Genomic DNA, 11,581 nt, shown 5'->3' with positions numbered 1-11,581 from the left:
TGGAAGAGAGCCAAGGATGTCCCAACTTCACACAAAATTGATTTGATGTAGGAATGATAAAAAAAAGTCACATCTAAGCACTTAGTGCCAACCTCAACAAGGATAATAATCGAACCAATAGTAGGGAAAGATAAAACATCATACACCATGACCATAACATCAGATTTATCATATGTTACTTGATGCAACTGTAAGATATAAAGATATTTTTTAATATCCACATTTTCCATACACACTAGATCAATGAGCAGTCCTCATGAGAGTTTGTCTTTGATCTCCACAGTGATATATAATGGGCCATCAAGTGCAAAAATAGTCTCACAAGGATCAAAAGTAATGCATAGGTCTTTAGGAGGTGTAGGTTTATCAACAAGATTCACAACATTGTTAGATTCCATACCAAGGTCATTGGGAGAAAAGGCAAGAGACTCAAACTCAATAACATTTGTAGAGTGAGAAAGAAAAGGATTGGTGAAGGTTTGTATATTTTGATTAGGAGGAGCTATGGACTTGTTTCCTTTGTTATTCACACCAACTATAGATATCGTAGTATTGTCAATGGAGTCTTCAATCTTATTCCTTAATGTATAACATTTCTTGATATCATGGCCAGGTTGACAATGATATTGACAAAAGGCTTTGGGATTATGATTGGGTAGCAATAGTTTAGAAGTGTCAATTGGCTTGGTGGGAGGAAGTTTCAACTCATTAACATTTATCAACCTCAACATTATACTATGCAAAGACTCAAAAAGAGGAGTTAATTCTTTTCTAAAGTATTTAGATAAAGGAGCCACACCTTATGTCATGGATGCCACTTGAGTATTGATGTTTTTATTTATCTTAACATAACCTTTGTTGGTTTTAAAATTCACAAATGATTGTTGAGCACCCTCATTCTTATCAACTAGAGAAACTCAAGAAGATGATTCAAATTGACTCACTTGAAGCTAATAATTATAAAGAACTGCACACAATTGCATAAAGGAAGTAAAGTAAAAAAATATAATCTTAGTAAATGAGCAATAAGAATTATTTGAACATCATGATCAAGCATTTGATAAGCAATTTGAAAATGCAAATGTTTATATCTACCAATAAAATTAGTCACTTTTTCTTTAACTCCTTTCTTACAAGGAATCAAATCAATCAAAGTAATTTTAGGACCAATATTATTTTGCAACTCTTGAATGAAATCATTAGCCAGTTGTTGAAATGAAGAAATAGAATAAGGAGACAAAGAACTACCATTGTAATGATTTATCTCTAAAGGTTCCAGTAAACAATTTGGCCATAAGTCTGTGGTCACGAACAAAATCACTATACAAAGTTTGAAATGTCTTCACATGAGTCAATGGGTCCCCATTTCCAATATACAATTCCAATTGAGGGACTTCCATATATTTAGGGGGAACCGCATAGACAATTTTGTCGGATAGTGATTTTGCTAAATCAAATGTGGGAACATTGAACTTGTATTGAGTAATGGAAGCCAATTGAGTTATAGGGATGTCAAAATTTGGGCTAGGTTATTGATGGTTGCTTTGGTGGATAGATTGAAATTGGACATGTTTCATTATGATGGAGGAGTAAAATTGTTATATGTATGTGGAGGTTGAGAATAAGGAGTTGGAACATTGTGGTATGTGGGCATGGGAGATGATTGTGAAACAAATGGAAGACACATGGAAGGAGGTATGTAAGAATGTTGATTAAAAAGATTTCCCCCATGACTAACATGTGTAGGATTAACATTTTGTGTGGAAGTAGTCATGATAGAGGATTCAAATGTAGGCACACTAGGCAAGGATGTAGGCATAGGAATATAATGATTGACTTGACTAGTGGGTTGAGAGCAACGAAGGAATTCGACACAAACTTTTATGGGTATGATCTATTAGTGTCAACAATATGAGCAAGTCCATGCAACAAATCAACACCAATTTTATCACTTTGCACCATACTTTTTAATACTTTTTAAGATTTTTTAAATTCATCATCAATCTTCTCCAATTGGTCAATACTAATCCTAGCTAGTGATTCAACCACATCATGACAATTATGAGGAGAATGGGGATAAATGATGGTATTTGTTGGATTAGAGGAAACACCAACATTCTCATGGAACAAGTGATCAAACCAAGGCTCCATATCCTTAGTGTTTAAACCTTGGGAAGCCTTAAGTCTTCAACTTCTTCTCAAGGAAATATTAAATATGGGACTAATGGTAACAAATCTCATGCACAAAGGAGGGAGATTTGAATGCCAAAATTGAAAACTATGGTTAAGCAATACAATTTGTTATAACGATGATTGATTAACCAAGAATTTAAACAATGTGATTTATGGTTTTAAACAATTAATTTATTTGGACTCCGGAATGGGGAAGAAAATGGACAAGTGATAAAAATATGAGTTTGTAATGAGGTGTGAGCGGAATCAACATTACAATCAAGCATTGGAAGTTAGGACACCAAAGTGAGGTCTAGGTGAGGATGAAATTGTAAGTGAGCTCAATTTATGGCACTACACTAGATTAGGCTAATAATAGCTTATGATGTTTCATTAAATATGATGTGGAAACTTGATATTAGTTAATTTAATCCTCTTCTAAGGTTTAGATCTAGGGTTGCATTATCCTTTCTATAAGGATTCATCTTTCATTATAATTCATAATATTTTGTGCATCAATACAATTATTGTGTTGTTGAGGAAACCCTCTCTAGATGGAGCTTGAGAGAAAGAGGTAGAAGTTGTGGAACACACTTAGATGTTGAGAGGGAGGGGTGAATCAATATAAATTAAATTTAACCATTTATTGTGGTGCAGTCACCGGTTAGGAGGGACCTCAAAGAGATCAGTCCAAACCAGTTAGAAAGAGTAAACACAATAGAAACATGAGGACATGATGGAGGCAATACAAAAAAGATTGAATTATATCATGAAAAGTTATTACAATCAACTGGTAACAACCGGGTTATAGTAACCGGCTCATAGGCCTACTAGAACATGTTCAAAATATAGAACAGGTCACAACCAGGACCTCAAACTTAAGATTTCACTTCTATGTTTTGTCTAACTCCTTAGATACATTCTAATGCTCTATTACAATAATTTATATCATCCAAGGGGATCCAGTCAGCCTAGAAAGGGATCAAAATCCGAAGAACAAGACATAACGTGTAAAACCAACAAGGTCAGCCTCCGACAAAGAAAATCCTCTAGAAAATATAAAGTATGAAATTAGAATCAAAGGGAAGGATGAACACATGCCAAGGAACAATGAAATCAATGCCCAAGCACTAGTACATTCGAGTCAAAATTTTGAGGGCAAATTGTTAGAATTTTGACACATTTTTGTCACACTACCGACAAAAAAAGCTGTCAAAAACTTTTTGTCGGAAGTTCCGACTATCCTTGTGGTCGTCACAATTCCAACATCAGCCCCATCCTTTTTGACAGCTGCCATTGATACTCATACCCAGAAAGAATACTATCTCGATCTTGAGCTACCATTGGAATTCTAACATCAAAGCATAAAAATTCTGACAAAGGAGTGTCATCGGATGCACAACATCCTCGTCGGAACTCTCCTGGAGGCCATCGTAATTTTAACCCTTTGGTGTCGGAATTATGATGGCCTCCAGGAGAGTTCCGATGAGGATGCTATGCATTCAACGACACTCCTCTATCGGAATTTTTACGCTTTGATGTCAGAATTCCGACGGTAGGCCGATTTTTTAGAAAAAAAAATTTATAGAAAAAGATTGGCATTGGTATCCCTATTCTATCTCTCTTCTCTATCCCTCTCTACTATCTCTCTTCTCTCTCCCCTCTCTAGGTCTCTTTCTCCATCCCTCTCTTCTTCTCTCCCTCTCTGCTTCTCTTTCTCTACCCTCTCCAGGTCATTATCTCTTCCTCTCACCCTCTCTCTCTCTCTCACCTCTAGTCTGTGCATATGAGCCTTTCAAACCCACTCGGGGGTAAAATATCCCTAAGTTGGCCTTATTTTGAGGAAAAATGCAAACGTTTAAAGGATAAAATCAGTAATTTTCTACATTGCTAACCCCAATCTATGCAAACCTTCTTGTTATTTGTGCCTAAATTTGTGCATGAGAGGAGTCCAAACCCACTCAGCAAGAGAAGAGCACCTTAAGTCAGCTAGAAGGAAGGTAAATTCATGAATTTAATAAACAATTATTGGGTTGGCCGACCTATGGAGGTGAAATGAAGGCAAAGTTAAAAAGGAAGCATATAAGACAAAGATCAAATGCTCATCAAATTCAATTTGCAACCAATTAAGAGGAGAAGAATTAGGGAGCAGGTCTGTGAATTAGGGTATAAAATCAGATTAAATTTATTTGTGATGCATTATTTGTTTTTCATTTCATTCACGATATGTTCTTTCTTGCTTTCAAGATGTGAGGACTTCATTACAAGGAAAAGAACACCTTACCTAGCATGTAGAGCATGCCAACATCATGCTTCAATGCAAGGATGAAGACACTTGATGAAAGGAGGCTTCAAGGCATGAAAGAGGACATTGGCATCATGGAGGGTTTTCACATCAATATCAACACCAAGATTCACGAGTTTAGGATGGCAACATGAGGAGCTAAACCTATTCAAAGCTTTCAACAATGCAATACAAAGGAAGGAGCATCTCAAGGCGCAAGGACAATGTCAAATGATGATCAAGATATTATGAGGATTCAACAAGGAAGAAACAGAAGACTATCTTGCATTCCCTTTGAAAATCCAAGAAAAGCAATCAGTAGAATAAGGAGAAATCAATAAGGATTGCTTTAAAATGAAGGGATCTACAACACAATAGGCCATATGTAAGACATCAATCACCAATGATCAAGGTATTCAAGTCAGAGTTACAAAGGTGATCAAGGTTGGATAGATCAAGAATAAGTGGGTTCTACATCAAGCCTAGGCATTACAAAGTCTATATCAAACATATTCACCAAGGTGAATTGCCCCACAAAGAGGTAGATTTTTGAATCTCAAAGAGGATTTCATCAAAGCAAGCCATTCAAGTCAAGTATATGCACCATGAAGTTGAAGCAAGCATCATCGGTATGGAGATGCAACAAAAGGAGGACCAAGCATCATCAAACATATACTTCATTAAGCACACGGTCACATAAAAGGATCAAGAACTATCAGGAAGATGGAAGGACACAAACATGATCAAGTAGATAGTTTCAGAAGAATTAATCAAAAGCTAAGGACTTGATCATCTAGATGATATAATTTGGGAATATGTCCCACCACCTTCATCATGTTGAGAAAACTAGATAACATTGAGTATCAAGAGATATTGCTCAATCACATAAGCTTTGTGATGATCGACTTGGCAAGTTGAGTTGGCATCCAATCATCGTCAACCTAATCAAGTGAAGCCACATTGACATGTCCAAGTTCATCATACTTGATTCATCTAATGAATGAGCTAGTGACACATTGCAATGCATCAAAGTTTGTTCAAGCATACCTAACCTATTTCCTCATTGGTTAGAATTCAAGGTGGACATGTGTCCTATTCAATGTAATTATTTAATTGGCTAGAATGGAGTTTGTTATAACAAGCCCTAATTAGGGTTTCACTATATTATCTTGACTGTTGATTTGATAGTCAATCTGGGTCATTCATTATACTGGGGGTCTATAAAAGGCCTAGCCTTTTCATTTGTAAAGGTTAATAGTTGCTAGTCAACAATTAATAGTTCATAGATAGCAGTTAGATAGCAAGTATAGTAGAGTAGGAGGAAAGAAGGAATTGTTGCCAAGACTTGTTGATTTTAATACATGATCTTCATTGAAGCATGGTGGATTTCTACGTGTAATTTCTACATGTTGCATGGCTTCTTGTTACTTCTCAAGTTTAGATAAAGTTCATATATTGCAATGGAGAAATGTGATGATTTCTTGATGGAATTCCTGTTCATACTATTTGTAATTTGTTGGTTGTAAGTTGCAATATACGGTTAGTCTGAACTTCATTAAGCATAAGTTCAATTGTGAATGTTCACTTAAATTGTGCTAGTTTTGTGTATTCGAATGAATGTTCATGATATGAAAACCCTTCATTATTCTTTAGAAGATTGCATTAGTTTTGTGTACTTGTTTCTGCATGGCAAAGCAAAGCTTGATTATGGAATTCATCTATCAAATCATCATCCTTTATTGTCACTGTTCTTAGGATTAAATTAGATCTCTAAACCCTTTATCTCTTTTGTCTTTTATTTTCCAAGCAAGTTAGTGTAGATTCCAAGTTCCGGTAGAGTTCAAGAAAAACGTAAGCCCCCTTGCGATTCCAGCAAAATCACACCATATTCACTAAGTCTATCCCATGCAATGAAGTTGCATAGTTCGTATTGTAAACCTTGGAGTTGCTTTGATTGATCACTTTGTTTAGCATTCAAAGTTTCTTTGTTCAAGAGATGATAGAATACCTTGGTATTTTATTGTGTTCGTGGTGCATAAAAAAACATCAATAGGTGGTTCTAGATGAAAGATAGTTGTGGGTTTGCATGCATGTTTAGTGCATGATTCAAAGAGGTTGTTTGCAACTTTCTCATTGAGGAGATGTTGGTATGCAATCATTAGTCCCTCATCATCTCTACAATATTTTCTTGATGGATTCCTTGACTAGTGGAATTGTTTGGCAAATCGGATTTGGAGTTGATTTGGTGTCTTTGTCTTGAGATCCATATGGTATTTCTTTGTATCTTAGTTTGCAAGTTATTGATGTGACGATGAGTTTTACATGTGTCATTGTTTTAGATCTACAAGTTACACAGTTGTATGGAGTTAATCCACCCATTGGCTATAGTGAGATGACTTGAATGTGGACTGTCTATATCCATGAATCTATGGTCATTTGTGCATTGGTATGTTGCACTGGGATGGGAGGAAGGAATATTAGAGTACCTAGATAGTTATATATTTCCACTCTTAGTGTGGGCCACTATTAAGGGATTCTTGAATGGTCATGGAAGGCATACAATTTAGTTTGCAGCAATGAAGTTCCCTCAGAGGGCATGATGCCAAGCTTTTTTTTGGGGAGTTACCTCCCCATTTGATCAGGAAGTTGCAGCTTTTTGGACAAGACTTGGCTTTGATTGTGAAAGTTATGCTTGCATGATTATGAAAGGATATAAGTTTTACATGTAGGATCTAGATGCTTTCTTTCCTTACCTATGCGGGGAGAGATTTTCCTTCAAATCATGCCTAGCCGAGGTAAACCTCTTTGGAATAATAATAACAAGCATTTCTTTAACAAAGTAAATTATATATAAGAGCAGTATATGCATGGATTTACAAAAGTGTCATGCAGAATGTAGATCTATACCTTGTTACTTAAAAATAGAAGTTCTTCTCCATGTTCATTTTTCCATGATATAACTTGACCTCGAGCAACCTTTTGATTGTCAAGAAGTGATTGCCTCAGATGAAAGTAGTGATAAATGTCACTATCAACAAAAGAACAACCAATAAATGATAAATTTGTAGTGAAATCATAGTGCCTGAATTAGTCTAAAAGCTTATAAGGATCAGAACCAAGCCATATAAGCTTCAAGAACAATTTGAGAGCATCAAAGTCATCTACCAGACATTAGAAATTGTCAAATCAATGACACATTCATATCAAGCATCTTTACTTTTTTGAAAAGTAGACCACATTTCAGATCTATATGACACCATAATGACTTTGATTTCCTCTTGCAAGATATTCCTCCATCATGTATTGCTTCATCGAAGTTCAAATTCGCTTCTTCAAGAGCTCTCAATGATTCTCTACATAGGATTCTTCGTGTCTATGAGATCCACTTCATTGGGAGGCCTACTTAAACATTTCACATCTGTTTGTGGGCTCTCACCTTTCAAACATTTCACATCTTATAATTGAGCTTCGCTTTGTTTCGAGAATAGTTTAATATTCTCTACTTAATAGGGCCAACCATGTGAAGGTGTAAGCTCATTCCCCCCCCCCCCCCCTAACATCACTCTAAATTCCCTGTTAACATCTAACATTCATTCATTCTTTCATTCATTCTTTCATCCATTATTAAAATATAACATTCATTCATTATCACATAACGTTCATTAACACATAAAATTCATTAACTTTCATTAAAACACAACATTCATCAATAATCATCAGCACATATCATTCATGAACATTCATTAGCACATAATTACATTCATTACACATAAAAATCAGTCATTATCAAATAAGGTAGATTACAATCATTTCTTTCTTTGTTTTTTCTTTGAAGCTATGAAAAGACTAAGTGGAACATCGGTTTCTTCATCATTTCCTCCATCTTCGGATGTTCTGCCCTGTTATCATGCTCTTGATGTATTCCTAGTCCTATACAAAGGACGAGGATGCTGAACCAAAGGGGGGTCCTTTGCAATAACAAAGAATTGGGTTAAATTCAAAATGTTTTTTAATTATTGTTACAAGTATTTCATTAATTTAAGAACACAACCGTTACACTCTTTACCTGATGGGGCCACATCATCTTCCACATCATTTTGTCTAGCCTCAACCTCGACATGTTGAGCACCCTCTAGATCCTTTGGAGTTGAAATACGAAACGTTACATTAATCAATACACCAATTGCAATTAAATTTGTTTAAAGGAATAACAGTGGTCCTCTTTACCTGATTGGGGAACATCACGTTCCTGATGTTGTCTACCTGGATCATGCTCCACTTGGTCACCACCGACTACATGCTCTAAAATATTAACAATAAAGGTTACATTAATTACTACACTAATTTTCAATTTAAGATGTTTAATTGTGTAGACACCCAAAATTGTCATGTCTAATTAAATAAATATTTTATTTATTTAATTATCTAAGCCTAATTCTTCTATTAATTAAATAAATCTTTATTTATTTAATTAATTAATTTATCCTCTTCTAGCCTTATTTCTCATTTAAATAAATACATTTATTTATTTAAATTATCATTTTCCTAAATTAAATAAATATTTTTATTTATTTAATTATCCTATTTCTTCTATTAATTAAATAAATCTTTATTTATTTAATTAATTCATTAGCTTTTTCTACCCATGACACATGTCATTCATCTCTTAATTCCTACACTACCTACCTCTTTCATTATTTTACTATTTCTTCTACCTACCCTCTAATCCTAGCCGACCTCCTTTTTTTACACCTCTCAATCTTATCCCTCCATTTCATATTGTGTCTTCTATTTAAGGAGATGCCTTCTTCATTATCAAACCCTAATGACTAATCTTGAAGACTTGACTACATTACGATCCTACTTGCAACCACATTCTGTTCTTTGTTGAGCTCTTGTGCATATAAAATCTGAGAGCAAATATATCAAGCAAGATCAATGGAGATAGGAAGAATGGAGATCAAAACCCTATTGGACATGTGATGGTATAATCTTTGTGATTTTGTTTTATTTGCATTGTCTTAGGTAATCTTCATATGTTATGGTGGATCTTTGTTGTTGTTAGGCTAGGGTTTTTGTGGTTGAATTCATTTAGCCTTTCAATATTGTTATTATTGTATCCATTTTCAATAAACAAATTGTATTAATAATTACATAAAAAAATTTGAATAGCAAATGAATACCTCCACTACTAGGATGTACATTCGGACCTTCATGTACAGGTTCTTTTCCATGATTATCATGCTGCATTCCAATGTCACGCGTAGTGTTATCATTGCTTGCTTATTTAAAAAAAATATAGTCACTTTATGTTGAAACTTAACATCAAATAGATTATTGGTTAAGTATTCAGTTTGAAATAATTTTCATTTAGCTTAATTACCATTGTGACAGATGCATCAGAATCTCGTGTTTGCCCACTCAATTCTCGTAGCCGTTCAGCAATGGCTATATAGCCTTGCTGGTAGCCAATTCTCTTGTCATCTTCCGTGGGCGCTCTATTGAATTCAGAGCCTTGCATTTTTGCTTAGTATTGTGAATTTTGCTTGTAATGTTTGATAAAAAAAAAATTGTTTACAATTTATAAATATTTTGATGTGATACTTAATTTACTGATTCTTACAATTCGTGCGGCAAGTTTCATATAACCACCAGAGCTGAGTTTGTGTTGCCCATGCTTTTCTTGTCTTGCCTTGGTTGCCTTTGACGTGTCACTCAATCTATGAAAAGTTTGAAATATGTTAGATTATATAAATATAATGAATTATTAGTACATATTCACATTCTTAATAGTATCACATACCTTCTTCTGGCATTTGGTGGTGTATTTCCTTTTTTCCTTTCAATTCTCTCCTTTGCATCCAAAATCAGGTCCTTCCACTCCCTCTCTGGAATCATGGGGGGACACTCACACTTTACGTTCTTCTCTAAATGTGTCCTGTATTGGTCCCTCACATACTTTAGATATGTGCCAACTTTTTCCAACAGGTTATTCTTGTCGAATGTGTCATTTCCAAACAACCCTACCATACAGTTTGTGAGTTCATCTTTTAACTTTTTTTCTTGGTCATTCCACCTTTAAAGCAAAAACAAACCTGTTAGATTTAGAGAGAAACTGAAGCTACCTTTGATATAGTTCAAGAAATGGATAAAAGGAAAACTATTCTAGCAATGATATGAAATCAAAATAGTGGATAAGGGTTAGTTCACGTATGATGTTCCACCTTTTATGTATGGTGGGCCCAAATATCTGCAATGAAATGTCATTAAGATTTTTATAAAAAATATCATTTCTACAAAAAAAACATGGGATCATTAGTCCAAAATGAGTGATCAGTAAGTAAATTACAATTAGACTATATACAATAATATTTGTAAAGTACCTGGAACCTTCTATGTCTTCAAGGGAATCAATTCTTCGTCGCTCACCACCAATGTAGTCTGCAACGTTCTCGTACTAGCAATATGGGAAGATCCAGGAAATGATGGTATGTTATCAACAATACTCACCTCTGGCGCATCCTCATGTGCATCTCCTGCCATAGTAAATGAATCCACTATGAAATGCCTCCAAGAAAGAACACTTCAAGGGTAATAAACACATAACGAAAGAGAGAGAAAAAGAGGGATCTACCACCAGTGGGTGGGTCAACATGAACCAGTGCAACAGATGATGTCTGCATGCTATGTGTTGCTGACATTGCAGTTGGCAATACAGTTGGGCTTGACCTCGAACCCATGTCAGCACCTGAAGAGTAATACATTAAATATGTAAAACATTAAAAAAGCAAGTTCACAAGTCCAAAGGAGTGGTTTTAATATATAGAACATGGTCATCACCTGAACTACTCGCAATACCCTAATCATCACCACCAGGATGATGAGGCCCTATAAATTTCTGTAAAAACAACACATACATATTTTAGTTAATGACATAACAGAGATAAAAATATAAACCGTTATTGAACTTTTGTTATGATTAAAGCTTTCATTACTACTTACTTGCAAGTTTTCCATTGTTGTCAACAATAGCTGCACCCTCTTTGTTATCTCATCAGTCTGAGGACTTATGGTTGCCAAATCAACAATCTCTTGCCTATTTTTTCTAATATTCTTTTGTACAAA

This window comes from Cryptomeria japonica, chromosome 8 (assembly GCF_030272615.1).
Source record: "Cryptomeria japonica chromosome 8, Sugi_1.0, whole genome shotgun sequence".
In the NCBI taxonomy this organism is placed as follows: domain Eukaryota; kingdom Viridiplantae; phylum Streptophyta; class Pinopsida; order Cupressales; family Cupressaceae; genus Cryptomeria; species Cryptomeria japonica.
Note: the sequence above shows the minus strand (reverse complement) of the source record.